The 11,717-nt window shown below is 44.0% G+C and overlaps 1 long non-coding RNA gene and 1 pseudogene across 3 annotated transcripts; one reads left to right on the top strand and one right to left on the bottom strand.

Moving 5' to 3' along the window:
- Nucleotides 1-1,212: 1,212 nt before the first annotated feature.
- LOC123447209 lies at nucleotides 1,213-7,739 on the bottom strand. 3 transcript variants are annotated; one of them, XR_006631482.1, is made up of 7 exons: nucleotides 6,952-7,739; nucleotides 5,107-5,912; nucleotides 4,685-4,843; nucleotides 3,582-3,877; nucleotides 2,282-3,497; nucleotides 1,991-2,063; nucleotides 1,213-1,736 (listed from the first exon to the last, which is right to left on the bottom strand). It is a non-coding gene; the product is annotated as an uncharacterized LOC123447209 (long non-coding RNA). The 3 variants fall into 3 exon arrangements; XR_006631483.1 differs by lacking the exons at nucleotides 5,107-5,912; nucleotides 6,952-7,739 and having other exon boundaries at nucleotides 1,979-2,063; nucleotides 4,685-5,100; XR_006631481.1 differs by lacking the exons at nucleotides 5,107-5,912; nucleotides 6,952-7,739 and having other exon boundaries at nucleotides 4,685-5,100.
- Nucleotides 7,740-8,443: 704 nt separating this feature from the next.
- On the top strand, nucleotides 8,444-10,539 carry LOC123401256 (annotated as a pseudogene).
- Nucleotides 10,540-11,717: the final 1,178 nt, after the last annotated feature.

The raw sequence follows: 11,717 nt of genomic DNA, 5'->3' as shown, positions 1-11,717 counted from the left end.
ACTTCTGGTATTCGTAAGTTAGCCACCATATATGTGCTTAGCCGCTGCTGCAACCTCACCACTTAACCATGCCTCACCCATTAAGCTTTGCTAGTCTTGATACCTTTGGAAATGAGATTGTTGAGTCCCCGTGGCTCACAGATTACTACACCACCAGTTGTAGGTACAGGTAAAGGTTACCCGACGTGAGCGCGTTGATTGTTCATTTGGAGTTGCTTCTTCTTCCTCTTCTTCATCGATCTAGGATGGGTTCCAGGCCGCAGCCTGGGATAGCAAGGATGGACGTCGTTCTTCTTTTGTCGTTTGTTTTCGTCCGTAGTCGGACCCTGCTCTTACTCTTGATGATTATGTAATGTACTGATGTGACTCTGATGTAGCTTGTGGCGAGTGTAAGCCAACTCTTTATATATCTCTTCCTTTCAGTACATGTACTTGTAACGATATCCATTCATGCGACACGACGAGATGCGCTTCTATCCCTGACGAGGCCCTCGTGCCAAATTCAGTACATGTACTTTTTTTGATGCACTAGTAAGCTTGCACGTGCAATGCACGTCTTAACTCCATCAAATAATATGAAAATAGTTGTATGGTTTTACATAGTTTTCATCTGCACATGTTCACTAAAAAATAGTACTCCCTCTGTTCACCTTTGTAAGTCGTTTTGAACAACTAAGATTAAGCTAATTTGCACGTTGTCTGAAATTTCTACAACACCTTATAAAAATGAACAGAGGGAGTATTTGTATGGGTGGAAGAGAAAATAAATCGCATGGACAAAAAAAACAGGGTGTAAATAATATGCTCACTGCTTGTGGAAGAAGACCATACTTTAAAGGGCAGAGATAACATAAGCTGAAAAATCAATTGTATGAATTGTCTAGTTTTGTATCTTTGATTTTTATGTCACTGCTTCTGTTCATGTTCTCTTCTCTCCAATTTAATTTATTGAATGTTGTTCTTAAGAGATTTACTTTCTAATCATACTCTAAAGGGTATAGATTCTTTTTTGTTGTCGTGTACTTAGATATTCTAAGAACACTAACACTCGTATTCATTTTCAAAAATTATATATAGCCTATCAACCCAAACTTTATTTTTCTCAAGTAGAAGAAGAATGATAGTGATATGTCATCAAACAATTTGATCAAAGTTCCTATGGAGCAATCTTCATAACACACTCCACAAGTACCTCTAGTTAAACTCCAAACAAGCATAAGAAGGATTCTTCGAAAAATACCTTCATCCATGCAAAGAGAAAACAATACAAAGATAGGATAACCGACCTCTATGAAATAGATTCTACGCCCCGAGACTTGACATAAGACCTTGTCTGATTTCTACAATGTTATCTTTTGGGGAAATAATTAATGAAGTGACAACAACAAAAGTACAGGGAGGGTGGTGACCATTTACAAACAATCATGCTAACCGAAACACGTCTCATCCTAATCAAACTGGAACGGATAATTGGAGGAAAAGAAGGTGCAAAATTTGGCCTTGAATTCATGGTCAAGGAAAGTTTTGCCTTAGCAGTTTTACCAAGTTCTTTCTGTACTGATATATCTCCTTGCGCGACTGCTAATGAACCTTGTCGCCACATGTGGGCATGAATGAATGATTGTGCGAGACTCTGTGCTTAGTAATGTGCCACCCCTTGTCTGATGTGTGGAAAGTCGAACCAATGTTGGGTATTCACAGCGCCAAGACATACTGTTCTCCTATGTAGGCCTCCCCTGTGCAGATATAAATTTCCATTATCAGCACCGGTGAACCTGAACTTGATTCTATACCAACCCAGTTAAGATACAGAGCAACCACAAAGTATTTTTTGCAAGCATTTCATATTCTTTGTGTTTAACTGACTTTTCCCATAGTGAATTATAAAACCATGCTCCCAGAAATATAAGTTATACAAATCATATGGCTCTCCTAATGAATCAAATGGATGAAAAGCTCAAGAACATGGTCACCCAACTTGTCTGTGTACCTGATTGTCTCTTCTCAAGTGCACAACCCTCTCCGGACATGGGGTCCTATCCGGTGGATGACTCTCCCTACTCCTGCACAATCAGTGACGTGTAGAACAATTTACTTCACATCCCACAATGTTTGTATTGAAATATAAATATACTAACATAGGAAAACAAAAGCTAAGACACTCTGCCTCATTGAGTCCCTTGTGTTTGCTTCGTGAATCCAGTTTATTGTTAAATGCTCACGTATCTAATCACCTAATCCTATCCGACGATAAGCATATGCACAAATTTGAACCATTTACCTCTTCATACACCCAGGGGCATGAGGTCCATCTTCCCCATGGACATATAGAACAAGAAGGGCCCAACGCTTCAATATTATTGAGCAAAACAATATAAGAATATGGCACTATCCTCACCAGTCTAACAAGAATCTCATTGCACGGTTCTCTTGTGATTTACACCCTGATGAATAGAATAAAATTACACACATTCATATGAGAACCACATTGTTCGTTAAAAGTTAGTAAGCCTAAATATAAATATTCTCTTTCACATTCTCTGCTGGTTTGAAAGTATGATTGGCTGAATACTCTTAGACCTTGGTCTGAAATATATACAAAGGTAGTTTTAAGGAACCTTGTAATGATGTGTGAACAGATTATATTGTCAAAAATAACTACAGTAGGCAGGCATGATACTCGTGTTGTTCGACTGAATTAATATTGTACAATCTATTTTCCTAGGCGGGATAGAAAAAAATTGTGAGATAAGCAGCCTCCACAAAGATCAGAAAGACATAGATATCTGCAAATATATTGGGTCAGGATAAAGATTAGGGTGCAGTAAAATATTTAAATCCAGTTTCCTTGGTTGTATAGCTTTGCTCTAAATCAAAAGCTTTGCAATGCTGCTAACGGGGTCTGGCACCACCGAAGCAAGTCTTTCAATATATCTTGGAATGAAATGAATAAACAAAAAAATCCATTAATGTGCATTATCCAAATTTTTAGACCTTAGTTTTTGTGAAGCCGCTCCTAACAGGTTAGTTTTTACATCCTTATATTCTTCTACCCTTTGTTCCCTTGAGCGCCTACTCCCTTATTGACTTCATTGCATCGAATTTGTTAACTTTTCGCTTCAGGAGATAATCTAGCACAACAACACATAAGTAATATTCTATTTTCCATCTTCTATGTGCTTATCTTTAAGCTCAACAATTCATAACACTTATCCCTTCCCAGCAAGAGCAATAAAAAATAATAGGCATTGTCAAATATATACTCCCTCCGCCCAGAGTTACTTGTTAGTCAAATTGATGTATCTAGCACATCCGTTTGAGCGACAAGTAATTCCGTACTAAGGAAGTACGTGTCAATATTTAAGATATTTGATCAGACAAAACTTTTCAAATATTAATTTTGGGGAATTTGGGCTAATCGGAGCGAATTGCTTTCACTATATGATCAAGAGAAATGAGATATTTGGGCGCCGGTAGCACCACCAGGGAAAGGTGTCCTGAAATAGAATCCCATATATAAGCTATAAGCATAAATCCATCACGTATGTGTAGCACAAATATTTTTAGGAAATCAGAATCACCTCAATAACCAAGAAGTTGATGCTAGATGCATCTTCACTCCACATACCAGACAACCATCTTACAGAACACATTGAGCTCTTCCATTCCACCGCCGTCGTAGCCATCCATGGTGAAGCGATGCCTTGTTGGATTTGAAGATTAATTCATGCTATTCTCCACCCCATCCATCTGAATCGTAAGCCACTACCACCATCATTATCAGCGTAGAACATATCTGAAGTATCAACCTCTCCTTCCTAGTTCCTCATCGTGCTTATCCTCTTGTGAATCATGATGACAACCCAGTCATCACAACCTGAAATAATCGTAAAACAAAATGATAAATGCTATGATTTCCAAAAGTAGACTGCCATATAACCTACTTTCATCACATGACTTCCGGCTTCAGTGTTTCATCTGTCTACACATGGGTAAGGTAAAATTCAGTTTAAATGTAACATGCACATCTCCTTGTAAAGTATACATGATTGATGTGAATGCGAGCATGGATACATCAGTATAAATATACAGTATGAAGGTGCCTTCAGCCCTTCACACTCCATCGCTCAGGCTCCTATTTTAATCAAAGATGGCCTGCAGTTTTCAGAGTTGGAGACAACAATGTAGTTTCAACATGTCTAGTAGAGACATCACAAAATGTAGTTGAAGACAACAATGTAGTTTCAACATGTCCAGATGTAAGCTTCACGCGCATTACACAAACTATGGAGAATATCAGTGTGCCGCAACCCAGGTCCTCGAGCAGGATGATCCACACTTCTGAAATAAACGCCTTATATTTTATAAGGCGTTCATGAGTAAGCTTGCAAGTTTGTGATTAAACAGAATTTGTAAGCTGCTCAATATAAGTTATACGGCTTGCAAGTTTTATTTAGCTACCTTAGACCGTCACCATCCAAACATGCATATTATATTTCGAAATTGACATTTCCTTTTATATACGGCACAAATTTCACGTCCCATGTGTACACATAGATGGAGGAGACCACCGGTGTCTACACAACACAAGTCTCTGTGCTGCTTGAGGTACTCAGGCAACAAATTTGATAACATCTTAAGACGACGACAATTGTATGTGATATGAACGAAGTGTTCTACTCACCACCGCAGTGCCTTGTTGGTTACGGTTGTCAAGGGCTGCGTTGATGGTCGGTTCTTTGGCTAGCGGTGCTTTCTGCAGTTATACCCACTCCATGATCACGTCTGCCCTACACAGCAGACTCACCACCACAAGTCATATGTAGAGGTCGGTGACATCTCCCTGTCATGATCGTGCTTGATAGTAACTTCTTACAGTATAAATATTGGAGTGATATACATGTTAACGACAAACTGGAACACCATGACAAAAGAATTCTTGATATTCTTACTACATCAGAAAGTTAAATATTCGCAACTATATAGGATTTTAAAGTATTTTTAGGACATTGGTGTGTGATCCTTAATTACATACCAGAAGATTTTCAAATCAGTTACAAAAACTACACAGTTGAAAGATAAAAATATGTAACTGAATTTCATCACCTTGAAAGCTGGTTGTGTGTTTACATCGTGGCCTGAAAGATTCCATCGATGGATCCCCTTTGTTCTGCTTAGAGCTCTAAAATCTACATCTTCAATATATCTTAGATATACAATACAATGAAAAAACTATGTAGGTCGATTTGTACGGTCCAAGGAAATGAAAAGATCAATGGTATAATCTGGAGAACGATCATCGATTTTAATAACATAATAATTAAAAAGGTGTAAAAAAGAGAGGAACTTACGGGGGTTCTCTTATGAGAAAACCAACGGAATACCATGATACTTGTCCAAAACAAGTAGTAAAATCAAGCATATATCTGATATCATGACCCGGTGGCAGTGGATGCTGCTCCGCTTGCCACACTTCGTTGCATATCATCCCGTGCGTTGCCACGGGACATAAACATTTATAAAAGCAATACGCAGTCAAATTACAAAAACAATAAATGCCGAAGGTATCTCCGGCTACACGCATCATGCGCATCTCCTCTTAAACTCTACTTCTCGTGAAGTATTGAGGGAGGAGACCAACAATATGGTCAAGTACTAAAAACCTCACATAAACATGGATAATGAACGGTTAGATATCTGGTGGCAACATCTGCTAGAGCCTGGTTGGTAGTAGTCGCCATGATAAACTAAAGATGGAAATCGTGCTTGGGTTCTTCCCATGATTGTTACTCAAACCACGAGGCTTTACTTCCTAATGCATTCCTCTCAAGTGTAAAAAAAGAAATCCATCATTTACCTTTAGTTGTTCTCTTTGCATCATGTACATCAAATAGAAGAAAATACCTTGCAACCTATAAGAAGATACCATATGGCCATTTATTAGTTCCCAAGAATATTGTCTAATAGAGATTAAGCTTAGTGATATGCAATAAAGATCATGCAATAAAATGAGTCAGTGATACACAAACTATTAATCTGAAATACGACTTGATTTCAACATTATAAAAAGGGAATTGCGAGATTACATCCAGCTGGCTACAATTAAAAAATAAAACAAAATAAGAAAAGTTTGTGAGCACAACTTCTAAATGCATGTGTATGCTCCAGTTTTTAGAAGCTTCAAGTATTTTTTTTTATATAACCAACGCCATTATCTTATCCTTTACTTGCAAAGAGCCTATAAGACCATAATTGCAAAACCTCATATAACCAACATGCACATTTCCTAAACATTGCATCATTTCAACCAAGTTTCAAGCCACACGATCGAGCCCCCCCCCCCCCCCCCCCCCAAAAAAAAGATACTTCCGTTGCTTGAAGTACTAAAGCGTATTGTCTGTCTGAAATCTCTGCTGCAAACATCATTGTCAGAAAAAATGGCTTCTCATAAGAGGCCAGATCTAAAACTCTGAACAAAGTAGTAAATAGTACTTTAAATTAACACAATAACTTAATGTTCATCTACAAATGTGGCATAATAAAATTGAGATCAATACATTAACTCACACTTGAACAAGTTTTAGTTTTAATCTATATAGCGAAAAACCACGCATGCTATTGGAGAAGCAACAAAATCGGGGCTCACATTGCAAACAATTAGCTCGCAGAGCACAAAAGCCTTGATATTTACCAACTGGGTTATGCCCTAGTAACAGGATGATTCAGTATAACCAGTACAATTCATCAGTATCTACATACTCCACAATTAATGCACGTCCAGAATAACAAATTATATATAAAGTAGTAGACAATAGCTTAAAAATTCTGCACAAAAACTGAAAGTTTTGGAACAGCAGTAACTCTCCGCATATTAAATTTATGAACATTCTCTGAAAATAAAGAACACACCAAAGTAGTTGGGAGGGAAATAGATGTTACGCTCGGAGCCACCTTGAGGAGAAGATCGGGGCAGAGCTGCCTGCAGGGAGTACGACGATGGTAGGGTGGGGCTTGAAGAAGAGAAGGTCGACAGCAGAGGGCAGAAGTTAAATGTGCCAGCCTCCAGGGAAAAACCATGGACTCCTCTAGTGCATCTGCTCCCGAGCTTGACCATGTCGTCCTCTTCCGTTTGACCCCCGAACGCCTCGAGTCGCGAGAGAGGAGAGCTCCCTCGAATCCTCGATCCCTGACACCTCCGTGCACCCAAAGCCCACATGCAAAGAGTGTTCAGATAAGTAACCACATGCAAAGTTTGAGAATCCTCTCCCATTAGGTGTCAATCCATCAAAGAATATACAGTTTGGAGTAGGATTGCCTAATGACATAGTGCAGTGCTAGTGCAGTTCGATCAAAAACAAGATGAGAGAAGATTGGGTATTAGCTTTTAGCAAATGAAGAAAAAAAGAATAGACCACGTTCATACATGCTTTGTTTCACCTGACGATTCAGGTGTCAATTGGACGACCCAAGTTGCCACTGACACCTGCGTGCACCTGAAGCCAACCTAGCCGATGGCCGGCGAGCAGCAGCAGCAGGACCACACCACACTCACCTCTCCGTACGGCCTCCCATCTCCTTCCTCTCCCCCCTTTTCTCTTCGCCGCCGCCCTCCTGCAGATGCTGGACATGCCGCCGTCGCCCTTCTGCAGGAACGCATGCGTCGGGGACTTGCTAGTGAGGAGCTCCAGCAGGAGGATGCCCAGAGAGTAGACGCCGCCTATGGGGGCGGTAGTCGACGGTAGCCGCGCGGGCGGATGACGGCGCGTAGGTGGGGTAGAGCGTGGTGCCGGCCGAGTGAACCGGCGGGGCAGCGGAGGTCGAGGCCGCGGGAAGCGGACGAGGATGAGTGGGATGGGGGTGGGGGGACTCACGCGGCACCGACGGGGATGGGGACGGCGGCGAGCGGACAGCACCGGCGCGGGGGGGGGGGGGGGGGGGGGGTGGAGGGGGGCGAGGCGGGCGCAGGCGGCACCGGCGGCTGTGCGAGGCGGGAGTTCGCGAGAGTGGGGGCGTGGTAGCGGTTCCCAGCACGAAGAGTGGGATTAACGGAGGGTTTCGTTAACGAAGGGAACAATTTCGTTAACAGAGATTTTTAACTATTGATGATTTGATTGGACGGTTGAGATGATGAGTTGGATCTGTCCTCTCGTGCTTTTAATAGTAGAGATGTGGCATGTATTCTACGTGCCTTTCTGCTTTTACGAGCGAATTTTACTTGTCTGCAGTAACCGCCCCACGGGAGCAACAATATGGAACGCCGCTACATAGTTGTACGTCTTTACCTAATAATAAAGCGGCTATCGCTTCTGTCGGAATTCCCGCCGCAGCATTTTTACAAAAAATTCCCTGTCGTTTGGTTGAATAAACCCGCAGTCCAGTAAATAAGTTAAAAAACGTTTCACACAGCTGCTTCGGGGCGAGCCCACGGTCCGTTGAGACCCAGATGTGGCCCTGGAAAACCCATTCGAGACCGATCCAGCCAGAACCACGCTCGCCGCCACTTCCCCGAGCTCCCTCCTACTCCCGACCGCGCCGACCGGACCTCCTCCACCTCGTGTCGCAGTCGGTGACCGGACACTTGTCGGACGAGCAGATGAGCAGCGCATCTCTCTCTCCCTTCTTCTTCTCTCTTCCTCACAACTCCCTCTCTTCAAGATACCAGGAGCTCCAGGGCCACCAGCACGATTCGTCCGTGCTCGAATCCAGCGAGATCCGGCAGCGGGCAACCCATCCCCGCCGCTCCCGCGCTGGATGTGCAACGCCTCCCCCTTGGAGTTTGCCTCCAGCGCATCCGCAAGCCACCTCCTGCCTCTGCCCTCGGGGAGGTCTGCAGCAACGGTGTCCTCTGGTGCACACGAAGGTCTCCGTGGAGGTGGAAATTCAATTCGACCTCACCTCAGGCGTATGTGCTGGTGAAAGTAAACACCATGGTGAGAGGCAGAGGGTTCCAGCAAGTAATATTCCTGATAAGTATGTGCCAGCAAAGAGGGAGAGCGCCTCTGATGGCACCAGTCCATCAGAATGTGTCAATCGCGCCACATAGAGCATCACTAAAGCAGCTCGATCAAGTCCTCTCAAGAAGATACTGAGCCCGATCATGAAGTCCAAGTCTGTTAGAAGCAGCCCATCTCTTGCTGAGAAGGAAGACCCCAACACTGCAGCTGTGCCGGCAAGCAGCAGAAACTGCGTGCCCCACAAATCGTTGCTCAGTGATCTCTCGAGGACTGAGCGGAGGCAAGCATCATCCAATTGCCAGCCAAATGGAGAAAGTCGGCATATGACGGAGGCTTCTTTATCACCTGCTCATCTCCGAGCAGTTCTTAAATGTGATTCCAGAAATGGCATTCCCTTGTATGATTTTTGTGTCGATGGCCCGGAAGAGTCCATTTCTGCTAGGTACTGGGAGAGTGGGAGTGAACTGAGCCGGATTTACACTTTCCATAGTGGTGGTAAACGAGGAAGCACTGCTGGGAGGTCTTCCAAAGATGAGCGCAGATGTTTGCCTCCAATTGTAGGCCAGATGCAGGTTTCCTCCTATCTATGCTATGAAGTTGGAAAAGATGGCATTCTGAATAATTCTGTCAACACCGAGTTTGTTCTGTACGATATCGCTCACGCAAGGCGAAGTTTTGCTGCCGAGGAGAAGACCGAGTGTACACAGCCCAGTCAGCCGGAATCCTGTGGCGTCGTTGATAAACCAGTCTCTCGTGAATATCCACAGAAGATTAATCTGATTGACCACCAGCATGACGCAAGACATAATCTAGAGGTATCGACATCTCGGCCATGGTCTGAAGAGGATCTTTATCCTCATTTGGAGATTGCAGCAATAGTCATTTCGATCGCATTTAATAAGGACAAGAAGTGTTCGTCCGCTGGTACTATCAAAGTGGTCACACTGAGTGGTCTGCATGGATTATCAAGCGATAATGAATCCAACCCATCATCTTTGCTAGATAGATGGAGGTATGGTGGGGGTTGTGATTGTGGCGGATGGGACATGGCATGTCCACTTGTCGTTCTCGAGAATGCTTATGATGATAACTGGGTCGATTCTGTAACGAAAGAAAGCAAGCATCCTATGGAGCTCCTTGTTCAGGTGCACCACCATGCAATGCAACCCCTATATATTTTTTATACAGACTTGTACATTTACCGTTTTCGGCAGTTCCGCAAGCTATTGCTTCTCCGACTGAGGTATCCCTCCCCACACATCCCTAAGGCATCCATCCATCTGCTAATGCCCTCATGTCATCGGGTGTGACTACCCTTTTTTCTGGACGAAGGCAGCAGAATTAGATGAATATACCAACGGAATATTTACCAAATCTAAAGGTGCTATAATTGATCTACTCATCTTTGCCCTGATTTGTATAATTGTCAGTGTGTGAACACGTTACTTAGCATCTTTTCCAATGTATGCGATGGGTTCAGCTAGAGAAATTTTGAAGCATTTAAGATGGGGATTTGTATCATATCCTGCTGCTGTGTGTGATGTTCTTTACTCTGTTTGTGGAAATTTTGTACAGGGAGATATGATTTGGAGTAGTTATGTGATGTTCTGTCATGTTTTTTGCGCTCCTTCTTAAGAGAGAAAAATTTAGATATGTGTTGGGGATATTGCTTATTAAGTGACCCGCCGAATATGGGCCGGGTTACTTGTAAGGCGATTCATCCTTTAGGGCTAGTTGGGCCTCAGCCTGGGCGGTTCAAAATCGCAGGATGGTTATGATTTGTGGAAGGTCTCCGGGTTTTGCAGGACGGCGACTTAGAGACCGCGGTGGTCATGATTTGTAAAGGGGAAGGGACTCTTGTAAAACCTAGGGCTTCGACCTATATATAAAGGCGAGTCTGGAGGGGGAGAGGTAGGTTAGAAATCATCGAGTGCTAGGTTTAGGCGAGTTACGCCTTCCTTGTAATCGAATCCATATCAATACACACAAAAGCAGGACGTGGGCTATTACCTCCTCTCGAGGGGCCGAACCTGGGTAAATCGCTGTGTCTCTCCCGCTTAACCCCTTTGAGTCGCCACCAAGGTGCGATGCTCCAGTATCAAGTCCTTTCACGAGGACATCTGCCGTGACAAAACCACGACAGTTGGCGCCCACCGTGGGGCCTACGCACGGTGGAGTTGAGTTCTCAAAGGGAGCCCTACCAGGGTTTGGGAGTTATGCGGCAGCGCTCATGACTTGGAGCCGACGCGGCATAGCCTACATCGACAACCGGCGATGGGGACCTGAAGCAAATTCTCTCGAATCAGGCTACAGGGTCCCCTTCGGCAAGATCAACGTCTTCATCGGCATGATCGGGTCATCTGTTCCTGAGCCAGACATCTCCTCCGACATCGTCGAGCCGGCCAGGTACGTTCATCCAGTCACAACACGGAATCTGACCCACCCGGTCTTTGTGGGGTTCACGCAGGGGTCAGAGGAGCCAGAGCACGCGGCGGCTCAGGAGGTTACCCCCATCAACTCTGACGACGAATCATCCATGGGCGATTCAGATACCATCCAGTCCCTCCACGGAGACGGTCTCGGTGGCTTGTCATTGGCCATGGATCCGGAAATCCTCGATCGAACCCGCCGCCAGATCGCCATCTACATGGCCGGGGCGACTCAACCCGCACAGAGCCCCGCCGGAGGCGATGGGACCAGCGGGACATCCAGAAGTGCGTCAGCAGTCCTGGTGGACTTAGCGGCGGAAATCACAAGACTAAT

The sequence above is a fragment of the Hordeum vulgare genome, chromosome 1H, assembly GCF_904849725.1.
Source record: "Hordeum vulgare subsp. vulgare chromosome 1H, MorexV3_pseudomolecules_assembly, whole genome shotgun sequence".
Lineage (NCBI taxonomy): Eukaryota > Viridiplantae > Streptophyta > Magnoliopsida > Poales > Poaceae > Hordeum > Hordeum vulgare.
Note: the sequence above shows the minus strand (reverse complement) of the source record. Positions and strands in the feature narration are given on the sequence as shown.